Source organism: Ictidomys tridecemlineatus, chromosome 9 (genome assembly GCF_052094955.1).
Source record: "Ictidomys tridecemlineatus isolate mIctTri1 chromosome 9, mIctTri1.hap1, whole genome shotgun sequence".
NCBI lineage: Eukaryota > Metazoa > Chordata > Mammalia > Rodentia > Sciuridae > Ictidomys > Ictidomys tridecemlineatus.
In genome coordinates this window covers 15,237,349-15,259,123 of record NC_135485.1, presented here as the reverse complement: position 1 = coordinate 15,259,123, position 21,775 = coordinate 15,237,349, and the positions used below count along the sequence as shown (strand labels likewise).

Below are 21,775 nucleotides of genomic sequence, written 5' to 3'. Positions count from 1 at the left end.
CACTCCCCAAAGAAAAGCTACATAGTTTCTGAACATATTGTAAATTTTCGTTTCACAAATGAAATGAATGGAGGTTGCTAAGGGTTTTCCTAATGGTAACACAGTTGTTTATAAAGCAGGGCTGCAAACACCATACGTTTATCTATGCTACAAGGATGAGCCCCCGAGCAGTTAGGGCAAGGTTTGGGGAACATCTTTTTATTCACAATAATGTCAATATGGAACCAGAAAACAGCCTTGAATAATGTCTAAAAGAGCAGTTCAGAGCTACAACTTGAAAAACATATATGTGTTAGCTTTCCATCATATAACCAAAAACCTGATATAGGTCCATTTGGGCTTATGGCCTTAGGGTTTGCAGTACATGACCATTTGGCCCTGTTGCAAAATCATGGCCAGGAAGGAAAGAGAAGAAGGAGCAGGGGTTCCACAATTTTGTTCAAGAGCATATCCCCAGTGACTGAGAGACCTCAAAATAGGCCTCATCTCTTAGAATATTCACCACCTTCCAATAGTACTCTGGGCTAAGAACTAGTCCTTAAACCCATAGCCCTTTGGGAGACATTCCAAATCCTAACCATAGCAGTGTCCATGGGGGTATTGGATGAAGGTGTACCACAGGGGTGTGGCAGCCAGAACCAAGGGATACAATTGGGCCAGCAGAATATGGAATCAGACAAGCAGCTAAATCAGGACTTCAATTTCTTTACCTACTTTGTGGTCTGAAGCAAATTACTCTCTGAACCTCTGTTTCTTCCTTAAGGAAAGAGAGATAAAAAGAGATCCCACCTCAAAAAGCAGCTATGAGGATTTATTGAGATTTTATGTAAAACATGTTTAATATTTAGCTCAATGAATTAATATCATCATCACTAACTCTAACATAAAGAACAGGTGAAGCAGTGGCTCTATTACATATGCAAGAATGACTGATTCTTTCTTATAACCCAACTGCAAGTTTTTCTTTTTTGGGGTTACCAGGGATTTAATTTAGGGGCATTTAGCCACTAAGACACACCCAGCCCTACTTTATATTTCATTTAGCAACAGGTCTCATTAAGTTGCTTAGTGCCTTGCTAAATTGCTGAGGCTAGCTTCGAACTGGGATCCTCCTACCTTAGTCTTCTAAGCAACTGGGATTCCAGTCTTGGACCATTGTGCCCAGTGCAATTTTTCATTTGCTCCCTCAGATGTGTTCCATGTATAGGCTGGATTCCTGTAAAGGGCCGGATAAGAGGGACTTAGTCTTAATTTCAATTTTACCTGTCATTTAAATAATCCTGAAGAATGCTTCTTCCTGTTCACATACAGTGAGGAAGCAAGAATTGCTCTAGCCTAGAGATGTGTTTCTCTACCAGACTTTGCCCCTGAGGCATTGGGCTCATCTTTTAGGAGAGGAGGTAGAACTGGAGACAAGGACAAAGATACAGGGTGTATTATTTTGGGTCAGGCAGGGATCCCTCTTCCTCTCCCCCTCCCTCTCCCTCGCTTCCTCATTTCAATCCTAACAGTAGGTATTAATAATTTTATTTATCATATAAGAAAACTGTGACTCTGATATGAAAGTTATCTATCTACCCAAGATCACCTAGCTAGGAATTGGCAGCTCCAGAATGAGAATAATGTGTAATGGGCTCTAAAACCTATGCTTTTTCTAGAACTATCAAGTTTTGCAAAATTAAAGATTCTTTTGTGGTTCCTTCTTGTTTCAATTCTTATCAGTAGCAGTTGGCAGAACTGCAAATTCTGGAACAAGAGACAAAAGTTTGCTGCTCTGGACCCAGCTCTTTGGCTGTTCTGTGGCTCCCTCTTCATTAAGTGGTGCCTCATTTGCATAATTTCCTGCTCACTGAAGTAGATATATTACAAAACTGTTTATAAACCAGATCTCACAGTATCTCAGGGTGGATTTCTATATGGTCCTTTTGCTTCCCTGGATTCTCAAGAACTGATTGTGTATGTTTCCCCCGATCCCGTGAGTTTTCAGGTCATATTTCAGCTTTAGCCCCCTTCCTTCCTTCTCTAGTAAAGTGCTCTCTTGCTTACCCCAACAAATACCTCCTGCATGAGCGATTAGGCAAGCACTGGCTTTGGGCTTTGCTATGTGAAATTACTCCTTGAGGGTGGGATGGACGAGTCAGGAGCTCACAGCTGCCATTACTCCTGAAGGAAAGTACAAAGTATATTAATCTTAATGATATATATGAGCTATTTGTGGTTGTGAAAAATGTGATGTAGCAATATGCATGCATATTATTAAGTATGTTAGTTTATAAGCTTTATATGATTATGATACTGTTTTCATGTAGTTCATTATTTATTCCCTTTGTACTTCTTGGAACATGACTCAATTATAATGAAACACACACCAAAAAAAAAAGAAAAAGAAAAAGAAATGGAAAAATTATGGTTGAATAAAAAAAAAAGTCTAATAGAACCTAAGGTTTGAAATCCTAGCCCAGTTTAAACTTTGTGTCTAGGGCTAGGGATGTAGCTCAGTGGTAGAACACTTGCCTACCATGGGTGAGACGAGATTCAGTACCTAGCATCACACACACACATGCACACATACACACACACACACACACACACACACACACACACAAGTTGTGCTTATTCTCTGAAGAAAGTAAATGTTAGCAAGCATTGCAACTTAAGAAGTTCTTCCAAGGGCCAGGCCATAGAAACAGTTACTATCTTTCAAATATTTACTGTGCATTAGATAAGGTCTTTCTGTGCATTAGATAAGGAAAATCGTGCTATAGTAGGATAGTAAATGCAGACATTTCCAGGAGCGGATAATTACCATGGCTAATGTTTATTTCTTGAGGGGTTTTTGTGTGCCAAGTAACATCTGAGACATTTATAGGTAGTATTGCATATAAGACATTGAACTTGAGACTTTTTAATCCTCATTTTATATCTGGAGAACCAAAGAATCAGTGAGTTACCCAGCTGGTGAGTGGTAGAGTACACTCACCCCTGGAACATCAGCTTCAGGCTTATCTTTAGCACCTCTCTCGGTTTCCTTCTAAATAGCTAAGGTGTCCAGGAATAAGACAGTACTCAGTAATTTCAGAATTAGAAACTGGAGAGTAGAAGTATGCTGAAAACATGTAATTAAATAAGGATGATAATGATGATAAATGTGCTGATCATCTTTGGCTGGTCTTTGGGCCAATTTCCACATCTGGGCAGCTCAGGTCCAGCAGTGGATATTGATGTAAAGCAAACTTAAACAGATCTGTGAACTTGAAACTTGGAACAGATTCTTGAAAATACTGATACCAAGCTCTGATTTGAAGGAATTTGAAGATAATTGTTCTGTTGTTGTCTAAATACGACCTTAGAGACAAAGACTCATAATTTCAAAGATCCAGATACATTTTTAGACTGCTCCACCTACATTTTTATGATTATTGTTATTTTTAAATTTTTATCATAACAGAAGCAATGGTTTACTATGGGGAATTTTTAGAAACATGATGTTGTCTTTCCATTACAGGCTGTTACAGAAACACAGGAAGGTAAACAGAGAAGGTTCATTGTTAGTTTAAAGAAATCCATTAATTTATATTGTATCTTGTACTTCAAAAAGACAATGGTACCTTGGCTATGAATGCTTCCTGGACAAAAGCAATTAAACATAAAAACCATTTCCTCATAGCATGTCAAATCTTCAAAAAGAAGGCATCAAAGAATCCAAAATGAAATCAACATTTTTTTTTTAAATCGCAGAATGAATTTTACTTGAATAGATAAGCAAGTCTTTTCAGTATTTTTTTTAACTAGGTAAGGTAGAAACAAAATGTATCATTAAATTATTTTAATTTTTGAATAAATTCACAAATAGAATGCAATGAATAATTCATCAAAATAAACTTCTTGTTCGAATAATTATTGTCAATGATTTGTAATAATTCCTTATTATTTTTCTTAATATTTTTTCTAATAGGCTAAAATAAATTTAAGGTTAAGTCCATCAATCAGTAAGATAGATCAATCCATAGATGGATCTTTTATTTTTTACTTCTAAATTCTGAAAAAGACAGTTTATATTTTGAGGTAGGAGGTACCCATACTTGGGCTCAATAAACATTTTTGAATAAATGGATAGATGAATAAATGAGTGAATCTATGATGTAAACTCTGAAAATTTTTGTTTTTTGAGTAAAACCCTTCTCAGATTTATATTTATGTATTAATTTTTTTAATTTTCTGGATACTCAATGTTAGTGGCTGATAGTGGGATGAGTAATTTTTAAAATTTTGTCTCATCATGTAGTAAATTATAATAAATGGTGAATAGAATTAATTCATTACCCTGATTCCTTTATGCTATTTTCAAGAAAATATTTGTACCCCAGAACCAGTGTGATTGCAAAGAATACTATGTCATGGTGTGGTTTTAACTGTGTTAAGACCTGAAGAAATGATGAAAAATTTAAAGAAGAAACTCACACCAAAGGAAAGAAGCTTTGCAAAACCCTTTCAAAGGTTAATCTCCTTCAAGAGAGGGAATCTCTTTAAATTATCTTGAATGTTTATCGTTATTTTACTTATTTTCCTGAAACTTTTTTTGATTTGTTACATATGACAACAGGATGCATTATAATTCATATTATACACATAGAGCACAATTTTTCATATCTCTGGTTGTACACAAAGTAGAGACACATCCTTCCTGTCTTCTTATACGTACTTAGGGTAATGGTGACCATCGCATTCCACCATCTTTCCAGGGCACAGTATATACAGAGTGATAATTATCCTGTAATGGTTATAAATCCCTATGGCCTTTCTGATCTTGACCTTTCTTTGGTTTGTTTTATCTATAGTGATTACCCTTAAAAATATAGGATAAAAAATTGGTTTCCAAATTGACTCATAAAGTTAAAACCTTTTGTTTTAGTTTGCCAGGGCTGGCATAAGAAGGTACTATAACATGGAGTGGCTTGAACAGCAGAAATGTATTGTTTCATATCCTGGAGGCTAGAAATCCGACATCAAGCTGTTAGCAGGGTTGATTCCTTCTGAGAGATGGAGAATCTTTGGCAATCCTTGTCTTGAAGGAGTATCACCCTAATTTTTACCTTCCTCTTCACACAGTGTTCTTCCAGTGTATGTCTCTGTGTCTAATATCTTTAAAAGTAGGGATGGCAGTCATATTGGATTGGCTCACTTGCATGACCTTATTTCAACTCTATCACCTCTATAAAGACCTTATCTCCAAGGAAGACCACATTCTGAGGTATGAGGAGCGAGGAAGGCAACATATCATTTGTGAAAGGATACGTATGGATTATCTTATTTGATCATCTTGACAATGAATATGGCATTCAGAGAGATCAAGGAATTTGGGTAGGGACACTGCTAGCAAATGTTAGGGCCAAGATTTAAATTCTGACTGAAATTTTTTTACTTTCATTCTACTCTAAATTTTTCAGAATTTAGCCAGGGCAGGGCTTTGAACATGATATGATTTTCATATGATTATTCACTATTATGTCTGTAGTACCTAACGTAGTTCCTGGTACAGGATACCCACTCAAAAAATATTTTTTGAATGAATAAGAAAAATTAACTGACATTCTCCACCGATTTTTCCCAAGGTAAGAAGGAAGAAAAAGTGTGTATGTGTATTCTGATGCTTAGACATTAATGAAAACCTGCTTAGTATGAGGCCTTCCACAAAATGAAAAATGTCATCATGTTTCATCATCAGTTACTTTGACATGTGGAAGGCCATTTTCATTGCTGCAAGACTCTTTATCACTAGCTCCTATCAGAGAACATCTATATCATGTGCTGCATTTTAAAATACTCATGTGCACATGCATGGCATTTATGATGGAAATACAGCCCTTAATAGATACATGGTCGATACATGCTGCAAAAAATCTAAGCAGAAAGAGCATGACTTCAATAGTTAATCTTTTCCAGAAACCTTGTACACCACATAGAATATTACCTGGAAGTACAGAACCAATGTTAAGTGCTTGCTTTTGATTTTAGTTGGAGTAATTTCCCTGTCAACTGATGAGTGGACTGGAAAAAAAATGCAAAACAAGCTCAGACTCACCTTGAAAATAGAGAAATTGCTGTGACTATAAAAAGAATAAAACGTTTCCTAGTTGGAGTTTCATTTTACTACAATTGATTTTAAAATATATTAATCATATTGAAAACCTCAAGTCAATACCTGATAGAGAAATTAAAAGAAAGATGGTTGAATGAAAGGCTGTTGATGATATAAAGTTTATGCATATGTCTATAGAAACACTTTATAGAAGTTAAAACGAAGCTGAGATTCCATGAATGAATATTTGGGGACAGGCATTACGTTGATGATCTCAGGGCCTAACTTGTGTGATGTTATTTTTTCTCCTACACATCATTCAGATATAGTCATTAGAATGACTTTCAAGTTAAAAGACTTGTTTTAGGAAAATAGTAATACCTGATGGCATGGACTGCTATGATAGATTCTCCATAGAAACAGAACCTTTTGGGAGATCTGTATATCTGTATCTTGATCTTATCTATAACCTGAGAATTCACCTTACATTGTTAAGTAGGCTGAGATGTCCCATGATCTTCCACAGGCAAGCTGGACATCTGAAATACTCATGGTGCATTTAGTCCATGTTCTGAGGCTGAGAACTGGGCACATGGAAGGCTAAAGATGAGATGTCACAGGGAATGTAGCTTATGAAGGTTGTCCTCCTGAAGAGTGGGGATGCTTCACTTCTGCTGGTGGATTAGAACTTTCTCATCTAAGCCAATTGCATTGAAATCCATTCCAAAACTCTGTATTTCCTTGACACAATAAACTCCATTCACCATTCATATTTGTACTATTAAAAAGAGGCAAGACTCCAAGAGTTTGTTCTATTACTTGTGTTTTTCAGAAAAACAAATGATGGGGCCCTGGTAGGGAGGAAGCCTAGAAGGGACCCAGTGTGTATAAGTAGGGAGAAATGATAGAGGATGGCTCAAGGTCACCTTTGAGCTCAACATTGTCAGCTAAAATGCTTGTGTTACTACATTTGCTGGCAAATGGATGGAATTAAAGAACATCATGCTAAGTGAAATAAGCCAGACCCAGGAAGTTTTCTCTGATATATGGAAGCTAAACCAATATAAGGAAAGAAATAAAAATTATTAAAAAAGCAGGAGCAGAGGGAGGAATTCCATGAAAAGAGAAGAGCAATCAGTGAACTAGAGGAAGGGGATTTAGGGGGAGGGAGAAGGGACAGTGTAAAAGGGAAAAAATGGAGTGAATCAGACCAAATTTTCCTATGGACATATGTGAATTCACCACAAATGCACCATTAGGCATATCCATAATGCACTAATTTAAAAACTATTAATGGAAAGATCAGTACAGTAGAAGGAAGGAAATGAGAAGGGAAAAGGACAGGGAAAAGGGAAGTACTGGGGACTGATTTAGAGAAAATGGATGAAATTGAAGACCGTCAGGCTTGTATAATTACATACTTGTATAATTATGTCAGAATGAACGCTAAACTAAAACTAATAACAAAGAATGACATAAAAGGAGAACAAGGTCTACAGTGACCTGATTTGTCCTTATCACTTTACTGTGGTTTCCCAAATAACTTATTTTAGGTGATAAAGAACCAAAGTTGAAGAATAATTTACTTTCTTAATAAATAAGTTAGCCATTCTTTCTCTAATTACAATATGCTTCTGTTTTGATGAATCTTATTGAGGTACAGTTTTAGGCAGCTGGCTGGTGGGGACTAAGTGTGACCCTGGGGTACCCACGGGAGTACTTCCAAGACTAGAAACTCTTCATTATGTAAATCAGCAAAGAAACATAAGGTTGAGAACTGCTGCTCTAGCTCTTTAGATCAAAGTTAATGTCCCTGAGAATTCTATCCCCTGTGCTTGCTTTCTCCAGACTTTATGACCCTGGAGAGTTGATAGAGACATTTCTTGTCATATCAGCTGCTGCCATTGCAATTTGTTGCTCCCTGATTTGAGTCTAGGGAGAATGTGGGTAACCTTTTTCAAACACAAACCACCCTTAGGAACCCAGAAGTACCCAGGGCTCTGGTGGTTGGCCACATTAGCAATCTGTATGGTCCATGGGGTACAGTTAGTCACTGGTGGGGAATCTCAATTACTTGCAAGGGCCCCCAGATTTATTGCTTGTTAATTAAATGTATTTTCTGGTGCCATGGAGATCCCTCATCTCAGTTTTTCTCTGCTGCTCCATTAGAGGTTTATAAAGAAGTTGCTGAATGGCACATTGCATGTACTACATTGCTAGATCAATCTTCAAAAATAGCCCTGTCGTGTCCCGATCCAACCTGTGTCCCCAGTGACTCCTTCTTTTTACTAGACCATCTGAACCTTTGTCTGTAATCAAAACATTTTACATGCTGACTCTTTTTACTCTTCTGCCTTCTGTATAACCAATACTCAGTAAAGCCATGTTGGAAGAATAATGTGATAGAAAACATAGTAGCTAGATACTGACTAAAAGCTTGCAATACATTGTGTAGTTTCTCTGCACTGGTTACGTTGATATTTGCAATACTCCTGTGAATGAAGTACTAGTACTCTTCTTATTTTGATCTTCAAGATATTCAGGTTAAGTGACAAGAGCATTGTTATTTACTCAGTTTCTGAGTGGTAAAGCCTAGGTTCCAACTTGACAAGATAGCTATGGAGTGCAGGTACTTGAACACTATATTATATTTAATCTTCTAGTTCAGCCTATTCCTTCATTTCTACTACCAAACAATTGATACAGCCATTGCTCTGGGGACAGAAGCTCTCATTTATCTTACCTCACCAGCTGCAACCAGTCTATGAAAGTCAGACCCCATCCCTACCTTACTTTGTAGCCCCCCCCCCCAGAAGCCTCCAACCCACAGCAAATGCTTTCCCTAGAACTCAAAGCATTCATTTTATGCACCAATTCTTTTGGCTCCTAGCATATATCCCATGGTAAAGTCTCTAGGTTGCTGTTTTGTATTATGTTTTAACTCAATAAATGTGTAATGAATAAATAAAACATCTCAGGGAAGCTCTGAAGTATCCAGAACTATACATTTGGATCCTCATTTGCAAATAACTTAATGTTGCTCTCCACATACTTTTTGCTATTCAGGCAGATCTATATGAAGACGAATTGGTTTAAGATTAGAACGCGTTAGCTGAGGCTCTGATGGTCATTTTCAGGCACGACTATTAGGTTTGGTAAGGGCTTTGCTTGCCGACTCCCAAACAAGATGAACCAGGATGCATCAGCTAAGACAGAGTGCTGCATTTCCTATGCTGAAAGCACACAGGCCAGAATATAAATGGGCTTGGTTGTTTCCTTCCACAGAGGAGCGATGTGCCAGCTCTCTGATTTCTTTGTGTTATAACCTAGCAGAGACGTCTGTGCCTATTTTGTAGGCTTTTGGAAACTTAACTTGGGGAACAAGTCTACTGAGGCTAGCTGCTCTTTTCATCATTGAAGAGTGTGAGAGCCTCGATAACAATGCAACTTGTAAGTTATGCTCACTGCACCTGTAAAGGCACACATGGCTGGGTCTTGTCTAGAAAGCAAGTCCTGAGTGCCCAGGCTCCTGAAATCCAGATAGGGATGCCAGGCACACCTGCATTTTCTCACCAGATCCTCTCTCAGTCCACATGGTTGGCTTCTGGGGTTGGATGAGGCCCTCTTTGCTCTTGCCCTTCACCATCTCTTCTTTCTTGTCCCCTAAGACCTTTTATCTTTTCTTTTCAGTCCTACATCATTTTTCCCAGTTCAGAACAATCCAGAATTTGGTCCTCAAAATGCCTCCATGGTCTGAATGTTGCTCTTGAGTCTAACTCCCTGAAATGTCGAGGGTTCTCCCTGTGTGCCCCATAGAAGACTTTACCCTTTATGATTCTATCATTCTGCTTAGATGAAATGGATGTTTTTCCTCCAAATGCAGTTTCTAACAACATGACTTTGATGTGTTACTTTATTCATAGTATTTGTAATCTCCCTATGACTGTACACCATCCCCATCCTTAACCAAAAGGAAAATGAGTGAAAGGAAGGAAAAGGAAGAAGATAAAAGAAAATTCTGTCACGCCATAAAAATAAAATCTGTGATGAGGACAATACAAATAAGATGCCCATCTGATTCTAAGTGCTTTGTGTGCACCCTCTCACTGAAGTAACACACACCCAGGCTTCGCAAATGCCTGGAGTTGGCTAGATGGAATAGAGTGTCAGTCACTTGGGCTGTTCCTTTGACAGTCTGCACTCAGACCCATTTCATGTTCCTTCTGGGCTTTGCTCTATATTGCAAGGGACTGTTTCACAGGCTCTCTTACCAACAACCTATGCTAAGTTCAGCTCTTGGAACACACCCAAAGAAAATCAGAGCAGGGAGGAAGAGAGCAGGTAGCACATTTCCCTGCTCTCTCCTCAGCAATGTCTCTGGCAGTGATTTCCCTCTGTGACTCCTAGACCCCTAGCTTCGTCCTTCTGGGTGCCAGTCTCCACTATCCTCCTGCTCATTCTTTCTCCTCTGGTCCCTCTAGCCACAAGGGAGATTATGGCTTCTTAATTTAAACCTTGCTGCTTCGGTCTTTCCAAAACCCTCATTTAAGTGTTTAACTTCAAAATATTCACATTATCTGAGTAATAAATTCCCTACATTGAATATCTTTGGTTTGAACTATACAAACTGATTTCTTATTTACGAGGCCCTATCTGTTTCATTCTAAATTAAAGTGTATCTAACTTCAAACCTATGTTCTTACTCACTGTACTTACCTCCTGAAACTTAAATTTAAAAGCTGTCAAAGTATTGTTGAGTTTTCTATCTAGACGGATGAATTTTACTATGAAATATCAAGTTGTTTTGGTGAAGATGGACTGTAGCGAAAGCCCTGAGGCACAGCATTGAGTCATCATTTTTATCACATAAAATCCACATTTGATTTCTTAAATTGTGTGAGTTGAAGTTTTGCTCGTGAAAGTGTGGTCTGAGTTCCAGAAGCATTGGTGTCATCTGGGAAGTTTTTACAAATGCAGAATCCAGGGTCTCATCAGAATCCATGCTTTAACAAGGTCCCCAGGTGATTTGTGTACACATTGAAGTTTGAGAAGCTTTGAACTAAAGAATATGATTTGAATAAAACAAAACAAAAGGATCCTTAAGAGACAACACCATAAAAAGTTGTTCGTGAGTCTTTGTTCAAATTTGTCGTTTCATTCTCAGACTTAAGTCCAGCTCACAAATAAACTATGTTCCAAATTCTATTTGTTAGTATAATTTTAGAATTTATTTCCACATAAGCACTGTTATGAATCTTGGCTAATTTTACAGGCTGGTTAATTCAAACTTCGATCACAGTCCAGGTCAATTTCAAAGTGGAAGGAAAAGCTCTTAGTCTCTCCCCTTGGACACAAGGCCTGTTCTAGCCCCTTTTTGCTCCTTGGCTTGTTTGTTCACATGTGCAGATTTGACTTTGGCATCATGCCACTCCACCTAGGATGCCTCTCTCCCACTTCATCATTCTTTTCCCAAGCATCAGCCCACTGTGAACCTTTACCAATGTCCCAAAGTGCTCTGCCTTCATCCAATCCTCCATTTCTCAGCATAAGCCATATTTTTCAGAGTTATTATGAGAGTAATGGACTTTAATTCAAATTAATGAGTGGATAACTAGTCACTTAAACACCCTCAGAGGAAATTTTACACTTATATTGGGATGGTTATTAGCTCAATTGCATCTCTATTTGTGGAATTTCACCTACTATAATAAAGGTAACAGGGAACACATTCACCAGTGTAGGGCCAGCTAGGTGATGGGGGTGAACTCTCCTCAGGAGCACAGCCTGGCCACCAGCCCCCATTCTCTTTTCTTGATTACTGAGTCTTCTTTCCTTCATGTTTTTTTTTTCTTCCTCCTCCTTCTTCTTTTTTTTTTTTTCTTTTTAGAGTGATTCCATTGGGGTAGGGTGAAAATTTCCTGTTTGAATATGTGGTTTGACTCTAATCGTGATTAACAGTAGTGTTAAAATTTTTCATTCCTTACTATATTAGTTATTCATTTCTATGTGCAAAATGAACCTGAATTTAGTGGCTGAAAACCACAGTCTTTTAATCTGTCACCAGTTTTGTGGATTAGGTCAGTAGTTCTGACTCGGGATCTCTTGTGAAGCTTCAGTTAAACTGTCGAATGGGTCAGTAGTCAGCTTAATGCCTGATAGGAGGGGGATCTACTTTCAAGTCCATTTATGTGGTTGCTGGAAGGTCTCAGTTCCTCACCACTTGGAGCTCTCCATAGTCTTCTTGAAGATCCTAATGCATGGCAGCAGACTTCCACCTCCACCTCTAAAGCACTGTTGCATAAAGTGGCAACCAGCTTCCTCCAGAGCACACATTCAAGGGAGGCAGAGTGAGAAAGAGTGCATGCAAGATGGCGGCACCATCTTTTTTTATAACTTAATCTCAGAATAGATCCAATTTCTTGTGTAGTATTCTGTTTTTTAGAAGTCATTAAGTCTATATCATGCTCAAGACTGGGGAAATTAAAGTCCACCTCTCTAGGGCAGAAATATGAGAAATGGGTAGACATGCCCTTAAGCCACTACACACACATAATAAGTGAGTACAGGGAGCACAAGCACTATCTGTCACATACATTTTTGCCTCTGTATGTGTGTCACTAAGTGAGGAGAGTGCTGGCATAGATATGAGGACCATTGTAGTTAGTCCCAGATCCTATATTTACTAGCAATGTGAACTTTGTAATTATTATTTGGTTTTATTGAGGGAAGATTCTTTGATTTTTCTGGAAATTCGGCATATTGATGTATATTCTTCTCAAATTAGGAATTCTGCCATCATCTAATGAGGTAATGGATTTGAAAATACTTTAGAATATGCCAGACCATCATTGCTGCTGGGAATGCTTTGCTCTATCTTCTCTCCTTGTATCATATTTACCTATCTCAGGATTAGTAGAATTCAATGGATTCCTTGTTTTCTCCTTTAGGTAAGTGGCTGCAACATTTGGGTTTAAAAAATAGAACTTCTCTCTACCATTTTTTAAAGCATCTTCCTAAAATTCACAAGGTAGTCTCCCGGATCTTTGGCTATTGAAAATCCTCTGAGGATAATGCTCATGGATCTATTGCTACATCCACCAATGGCCCCAAGACTTATTTTGTTTTTTTTTTTCCTTTGAAGTCCCACAATTCTCCTGACCTTTCACTTCCCACAGGGTACCAGCTACATCAAACTCTCATTCTTTTGGGAAACTTGATGTTCCTTTTATAATCCATGTTACATGGATCTCAATAATTGAGTCCCTCACCCAATACATGATTTCTCTTCACAGGTTTTGCTCTAGACTTACCAGGTTCTATGGTTTATGTTGGGATAAATCTTCTACTTCCTCCTGTTAATTACACTTATAGCCTTGTGTCCATGCATTCCATCTTCAAATAATTGGATGCTGCCTAGTTCTTTGCCCCTCTTCTAACATATTTTCCTAGGTAAGTGTAGCCCTGTGTGATAAAGTAGAAGGGACAAAGCAATGGGATAGGTAGAACACAGAAGTGAATCTTATCCATTTACTAACTGGCTTTTACCAGTATTCCCAACAATAAGGTGGGATTCACAACATGTACATCAGCATGTTATTGTGAAAATGGAATGAGTAAAAAGGACAGTGGGCCATGAATACTTTGGGGACTGTGTCTGGCACACACCACAGGCTCTGGCCATTTGTTTCTCTTTGTTTAAAGTTTCAAGTGTGCCAGGAAGACTGGCCTGTTTTAGAATCATGAGGGTGGCATTTAAATATCACTGATTGAAACTCCCCCAAGAATCTTGGGAATGGGCTTGGACAATGTGCATTTTGTATTCCCCAGGAGAGTTTCACGGGACAATAAACACAGAGAATTTGTATTCCTGGGAAATGCCCTATACTCCTATGTCCTGGTAAAGAGATTCACAGACAGATAACCTTTTTATTCTATGGGTTGAATTGTTCTAAGAACAATAAAAACCAGGCTCATCGTGGTACAAATTATTTTATTGACTGAAGAGAGATAATATACTTGCAATAAGGGAGTGTATAACTCTCTAAAGAGCTTCCTTCCTTGTCCATGGTAGAGGTTAACATAGGACATAAATTTATTTCTTTCTGAATTTCCTCTGGCCCCTCTTCCATTTGCTCCTTTCTCCTCTTTCTCCACCTCTTACTTCTCCTTTTCTTTGTTATTTAAGGGACATCTACATAAGTATACCCATGGATTTTCAGTACTTCTAGTCTCGGTGTCTTTGTGACCTCATTTACCATTCTAACTCCAAGTACATTATGTGCATTTTTATTGACTTTGGACCTGCACAACTCTTTCTATTTAAGTCTATTTATCATAGACTTAAAAACAGCATCTCAACTTCCCTGCTGTCACCAGCATTATAGGAAAATGTAGACTGCTATAATTGGGTCCATCTTTCATAAACCCTTTCTTTATTCACATATTGCTGGTTCCATACAGTCTGATATTCAGCTTTATGGAAATGAATTGCAAGGAGTAGACTTTCAGAGGAAAACAGTATCTGAAAAGAAAAACTTTTTTTATTATTATTTTTTAATCTCAGCACTCATGATGACTTCTTGGTTGTGGGCTTAAAGCACCCTCACTTAGACTACTGCCTCTTTGCTAAGAAGATGAGAAGAGGACAGTGTTTTTAAGCCTTGACATTCAGGGAGGACTTGAACATGAAAGGGACATTCCAGAGGGAGAATCAAAAGTACCCATGCATAAATGACAAGATGTTGTGTTTTCCTGCAGGGAGCATAGCAACTTGTAAGCCTAGCAACATTGCATGCTTGATATATGCAATTGTAGAAAATAAGGAGAGAATAGAATTTTGCCTTGAATGGTTGGGAAAGGCATTTGTAAAGTTACTCGTCAAGTAACATAATCCTTTCTGCTCAAAGGACAGTAAAAAATAACTAAATCAAACATGGATCATGGGGTTGGAGTTGTAACTCAGTGGTAGCATGCTTGCCTGGCATGCTCCAGACCTTGGCTTCAATACCCGGCACTGAAAAAAAATCACGGATCATAAACAAAAGTAGTTTGTAAATAAGACAGTGGATTTATAGGTGGAAGGAATGTGTCTAATTCCAATTTTAGCAGTTAGTAGCTGCATGTTCTTGAGCATATTTAAGCTTTTAATTTTCTCAAATAAGGGATAGTGGCAAATCTTAATTCATGGGTTGCTTTGAGGATTAAAGGAAATGTTAGGAAGACAGCCTGTGTACTCTAAAGTAATATATTTTATCTGCATATATGTAAAAATACAAAACATCCAATGCATTCATCCCTAGATAATAAGTCAGTCTGACTCTGCCCGCTTATTACCTACCTTACTCTTGAGATGGAATGTCCTTCCCTACCTGCTGAGGACCCCACCTCCTAAATCTATTCTGGTGAGTCCTTTCTCTACACTTTGGAGCCACTGTCATCTCCTGCTACCCGCTGTGTAGTCTTAGCTAGTTTTTGAGGGAAAAATTCAACTTTGCAAGAATGCCTTCAAAATTTCACTTAGGTCTATAGTTTCTCTAAATTTTTGTTTCTGATTGGTGTAGGATAGGGGAGAAAAAATCCCCCAGAATATTAATGAAAGGGAACAAAAGCACAAATAAAATAACCTGATTAATATCCATAACAAGCTGGGCACAGTGGCACACACCTCTAGTGCCAGCTGCTCGGGAGGCTGAGCTAGGATGATTGCAAGTTCAAGGCAAGCCTTAGCAACTTAGAGAGGTCCTAAACAAGAGGCATGTCTCAAAATAAAAAGGAATGGGGATGTGGCTCAGTGGTTGAATAACGCTGTGTTCAGTCCCTGGTACCAAAAAAGAAAAAAAAATCCATAGCATCTCATCGAGTGAAGATTTTGCATTGTGCAGAGTATTGAATTGGAGGTTGACAAGTTGTTCAACTACTGAAAGCAGGAGATGACATCAGGCTACAGATGTGGTTAAGATAAAAGAAGACTTTGGAATTCCATGACATCAGAACTGTGGTAACAGAAAACACACACACACACACACACACACACAAACACACACACACGGGAGAATAAGCTCACCAAAGAGAGACCAAAGTGCTGTAGGCCAAGAACTGCATCATGTGTTCCAAGGATGGTTAGAAAGAAGCCAAAGATCCATTTTATTATAGCTATGCTCTTTCTGAGGGAAATATTTTCATTATGTCTTATTCTTCTTACTGATCCTTTGGATGCCAATAGTTTGGAAATTTAAGGATGCACAAAGAATTGTTAAATTATTTAAAATGGCATTTTAAAACTTGATTAGCATTTTTCTTAATTTTTTAAAATTTCAAAACATTTTTGCCTATGGATATAAAAATGCACATACTGTATCTGTATTTGGAGTGTGGGGAGGGCCAGGGCACGAGTCCTGTCACCCTAAGTAATTCTCTCCTTATGTAAGGAAGCAAATTGAGGCAGAATTATCAGTTTGACATTTAAAACCTAAATGAGTTTCCTAGGCTGCCCTAACAAATTGGTGGTTAAAAACCACAGAAATTTATTCCCTTATAGTTGTAGAGTCTAGAAATCTGAAATAAAGTTCTTTACAATATGATATTCTCTCTCTCTCTCTCTCTCTCTCTCTCTCTCTCTCTCTCTCTCTCTCTCTCTCACTCTCTCTCTCTCTCTCTTAAATTAGTTGCTCTCTTTAGCCTCTAGGAGAGCCTCTTGCCTTGCCTCTTCCTAGCTTGTAAATGTTGTTGGCCATCATTTGAATTCCTTGGCTTGTAACTGCATTACTCCAAACCCTGACTTGATTGTCATGAAATCTTCCTCCCTCTGTGTTTCATCACATGGATATAGAGGGACATTAGTCACTGGACTTAGGTCCCATCTTAATGCATCTTCATTTAATTTATCAGATCTGCAAACATTGTCTTTCTAAATAAGGCCACAATCTAAGGTTTTAGGTGAACATAAATCTTTTGGGATACTACATACCACATTACACAGCCTTTTATCTATTTGCCATATGTATATGTAATATAAACAGTATAATATTTGGAGCTTTCCATGTGAGGCAAACTGTATGAATGCAAGTAATGCTTCTTACCATCAATGTTTCAGTTCCCATAGACACATTTATCCATTGAGTCTTATAATGAGCTTGACTATTATCTGTGTATTTGAGACACTGCATGAAAAAAAATTTTTTTTCCAGTGAGTAGAACATTTTCGGGTTGACTATCAGCAGGGTGCATACTGATTACAGGCATGAATTCTAAAATGTTTATGCCCTTTAGATGCCCTTAGAAGATGTGCATGGAAATGAATCTCAGTGGCAGGTAGACCACAGACTTGCACCATCCTGTAACTGTATCTTATGGCACACTGCCAAGTCATTATTCCATACATACCAGAGCAAACCAGAGATAATATAAATCAAGTTCCGTTCTTTCAAGTGCAACAAATTTGAAATTAAATAGCAGATGGTTTCAAATGGTTTTCTGAAATCAGACCTATACAAATAATTAGAAGGAATAATATGGTTAATACTGATAAGATTTTTAAAGTGCTATGGATGATTTTTAAATGAAAAGGAATTCATTTAAAAAATACAACAACAGGTGACATAATGGATCTTGGAAAGTGTTAGCAGGTCATAAATCTTTAAAGAAGAGTTCTACTCAAACCACTTTTTAATGATTTTCATGGATTCATAATTTCTTCATAGCTCACTGAATGCACGGCGGTAGGGGGAATGGCGATTAACATTTCCTCTGGATTCATTAGTAAAGAAAAATGAATAGGAAAGAATGTAGGTTCTGAGACTCAGTTTCCTCTTAAAAAATGAGGGAAAATAATGCCTAATCTGTAGGATGATCACTAGTTTAAAGTGTCAGGTAAGCCAACAATAGAGAAGGACATGTAAAGCACACAGAACTAGACATATATGAGATATGGAATTATTGATGGGTACGGGACTACAATAAGACTAAAGGAAAATGAATAAGAGTATGAAAACAGCAAAGGGCTTTCTATGCCACCACTTTTGTTATAAAAAAAGAATACTGCATCTTTCTTTGAAAATATTCCATTGGCATATCAATCTCAACATATCCAAATGCAAATTCTTATCTTCCTTCCTAGGGTTTTGCCTCATGTTATTTCATGCCTTCCCCTGGTACCCCTGTTCAACCAAGCTTGATACCAAACGGTTCTTGCAAGCTTCTATCTTTGCTTCCTAAAAACAATCTTCAGTTGTCATTTCCTCTTACTGTGCCTCTAATTCTCTCACCCATTTCCCTTTGGCTCATTGTTGCTTCAGATCCTATATTTAGAACACTACCCATTTTCAGAGAATGGTTGTTATTTCTCTCTTATTCATCCCATATGCCAGAGGAAGTTTCCTAAGGCATTGCAGTGACCTGGTCATGTTGCTACTTAGAAATTTCCCAATTCTGTGTAATGTTGTTTAGTTTTCTTCTTTTTAAGCTGTTAGGAGCAGACTTTCGATATCTCCAACTGATATGTTCAAACTAAAGTATTCTTTCTACATGTTATTCTATGAATTAGAACTATGTGTCCCTGCTTCTATATTGATTCACACCATTTTCTCCGAAGTTATTTTCCTCTTGCTCATATTACTGATACTCATCAGCATTAATGTGAACAAGTGGCCATTACTGAAGTGGATAACACATAGCTATTATACTGCCATCTGAGCAAAGTCAATTACTTGTGTGCATCTGACCCTGCAGGAGACAACAATCGTGCTTTATCTACTGGCATCAAAACCCTAGTACTATTTAATAGAAAGCCCATTGTGGATTCTGGTGAAAAGCAGGAGGATACCTGCTGTAGTAGCTGAAGGGTGCTCCGAACATATTGTTGATGCTGTTCACCCCACAGAGCTTCCCAAGGTTCCTGTGTTTCTCTGAGGCTAACTCTCTAGCTTTTCTTTGTAACTAATATATCCCATATTTTTATACATTCCCCCCAAAAGCCTGCTTTTGCTTATTTATCAGATTAACTTGTTTCATCAAGGTTAAGTTATTAAGTGTAAAAAAAAAAAGATCTGAGTAGCAGCACCAGAGATGGATGTTAGTAAGTGTAGCATTTGACCTGGGTACATATCCTTCGAGGAATAGATATAACACTAGTAATTGCACATTAATATCCTTGTTTGGGTGAGAGTTATTGAATGGTTACTTTATGCAGGCATGCTTATTTGTCTATCAACTTTATTTATTTATTTATTTATTCTTATTTTGACATCTTTCTTTCTAAAAGAATCTTCATTTTGTTTGGGCAGTAATACACTCAATGGAAAAAAAAAAAAGTTTTCCAGGCTGCCAAACAGCAAGATATCTCCATGTTCTTAGCTTTAGTCAATGGGAATGAGACTTAGGTAATTAGGTAATTGTTTCTTCAGTGGAATTCATTCTGTATAAAAACTCAAAGTCTTACAAGGGGAAAGAACAGTTGGCTCCTTCTCCTGGGTTTCTGCCTCAAACTTAGAAATAATGCCTAGTGGCAACAGAGCCATCTTGAATCTAGAAACAAAAGCTACATATCAAGAATGGTGGGGCAGATGGATAAAAAGAAACGGGGTCATAGGTAACAGCATGGAGCCAGTATTGAGGTGTTTGGCTCTGACTTCTTGTATGAGAAAAAATAATACTGACATAAACAAGGAAAATTTGATTTAGGCATTTTACTATATGTGGCCCAATATAATCCTAATGCTATCAAATTTAGTTTCACCAACATGCTTAAATAAATACTCCAGTGTGTAATGGGAAAGTCTAGATTGGAACCATCTAGTTTGAGGATGGGTTTTCCAGCTAGGTCCTTGTTTTTAACCAAGCACAGATTAGTTTGCTCAAAATCAAATAAATTAATTATGTTTCGAAATGAAAATTCTCAGCCATTCTAGCTTAAAGTATTAGAATTTCTTAAAAGGTATGTACATCTTTTCTCTCTCTCTCTCTCTCTCTCTCTCTCTCTCTCTCTCTCCCCCCCCCCTGTTCCTCCCAGGGATAAAAACTCTATTTTTATACTTATAAAAGTTCATTTGTGTATATTAAGATCCACAAGGTTCTGAGCATTTTCTGTACTAGGTATAAAAGTAAAATAATTAATATTTTAAACCAACCTGATAAAATGTAGTAATCCAAAGGAACATGTGTATTCAGAGTTGTGACTTTAGGATGCTACATACTTCTGCAATTTTTAAAGCCTCCAAGTAATTCTGTTTTTAAAGTGACTGTACATTCAGGCTATGAGCCTCACAAGATATCGGTTTTAATTGTGTCATTTTAAAGTGAAAATAAAATGGCCATCTGCTTTATTTATAGATTTGATTCTAAATTGCTTTAAAAATCAAATTATCAACAAAATGATGAATATTTATCACACTTTGACATAATAAAAAGCACAATCTATCCAGCCTCATCTCCCATTCCCCAGCTCTTACTCTACCCTCCTCTTTACCTTAGTTCCCTTCTTTGAGGATTTCACACATGCTGACTTACCTTCCCTCCATTCATTCCTAAAAACTGTGATGCATCTCACCCTGGTGAAGCTCATCCCAACTGCTTTGATTGTGTTTACTATTTCTCCGTCTCCCCTAGCAGGATTCTGTATCCTAATAACTTACATTTTTGCCAGATATGAAAATGATTGACATATGCATTGCTTCTCTCCCTGGCTTATAAACACCAAAAGGGCTCAAGTAAGATCAAAGGTGAAAGGCGTGGGATGAAATATCAGTGTAGTTTTAATTTGCATTTCTGTAATTATAAAAGATGTTGAACATTTTTTCATATGTTTGTTGACCGTTTGTATTTCTTTTTTTTTTTTTGATTTTTTTTTTTTATATCCTGGAAATTAACGCTTTATCTGAGGTGTGGGTGGTAAAGATTTTCTCCCACTCTGTAGGCTGTCTCTTCACATTCTTGATTATTTCCATTGCTGTAAAGAAGATTTTAGTTTGATATTATCCAATTTATTGCTTTTTTATTTCATTTTTTATGCTTTAGGAATATTGTTGTTTCCTAAGCTGACATGTTAGAATTTTGGCCCTACATTTTCTTCTAGTGGGTATAGGGTTTCTGGCCTAATAGCCAGGTCTTTGATCCACTTAGAGTGGAATTTTGTGCAGGGTGAGAGAGAGGGTTCAGTTTCATTGAACTACATATGGATTTCCAGTTTTCCCAATACCATTTGTTGAAGGAGCTATCTTTTCTCTAATGCATGTTTTTGGCACCTGTGTCTAGTATGAGATAACTGTGTTTATGTGGGTTTGTCTCTGTGCCTTCTATTCTATTTCATTGTTCTTTATTCCTGTTTTGGTGCCAACACCATGCTGTTTTTGTTAATGTAGTTCTGTAGTATTATTTAAGGTCCAGTATTGTGATGATTCCTGCTTCACTTTTCTCACAAATAACTTTGGCTATTCTGGCCTCTGAATTTTCCAGATGAATTTCATGGTGCTTTTTCTATTTCTGTGAAGAACATTATTGGGATTTTAATAGGAATTGCAATAAATTTGTATGGCACTGAGATTTCATCTCACTTCAGTCAGAATGGCAATAATCAAAACTACAAGTAACAATAAATATTGGCAAGGATGTGGGGAAAGGGATACACTCATACATTGCTGGTGGAACTGCAAAGTTTTGTGACTGCACTTGAAAGCAGTGTGGAAATTCCTCAGAAAACTAGGA

At 37.5% G+C, this 21,775-nt stretch overlaps 1 protein-coding gene across 4 annotated transcripts in view; it reads left to right on the top strand.

The window, feature by feature from the left end:
• Kcnip4 (potassium voltage-gated channel interacting protein 4) overlaps positions 1-21,775 on the top strand; it is a 1,050,293-nt gene that overhangs the window by 515,377 nt on the left and 513,141 nt on the right. The gene's annotated exons all lie outside the window — the stretch shown is intronic.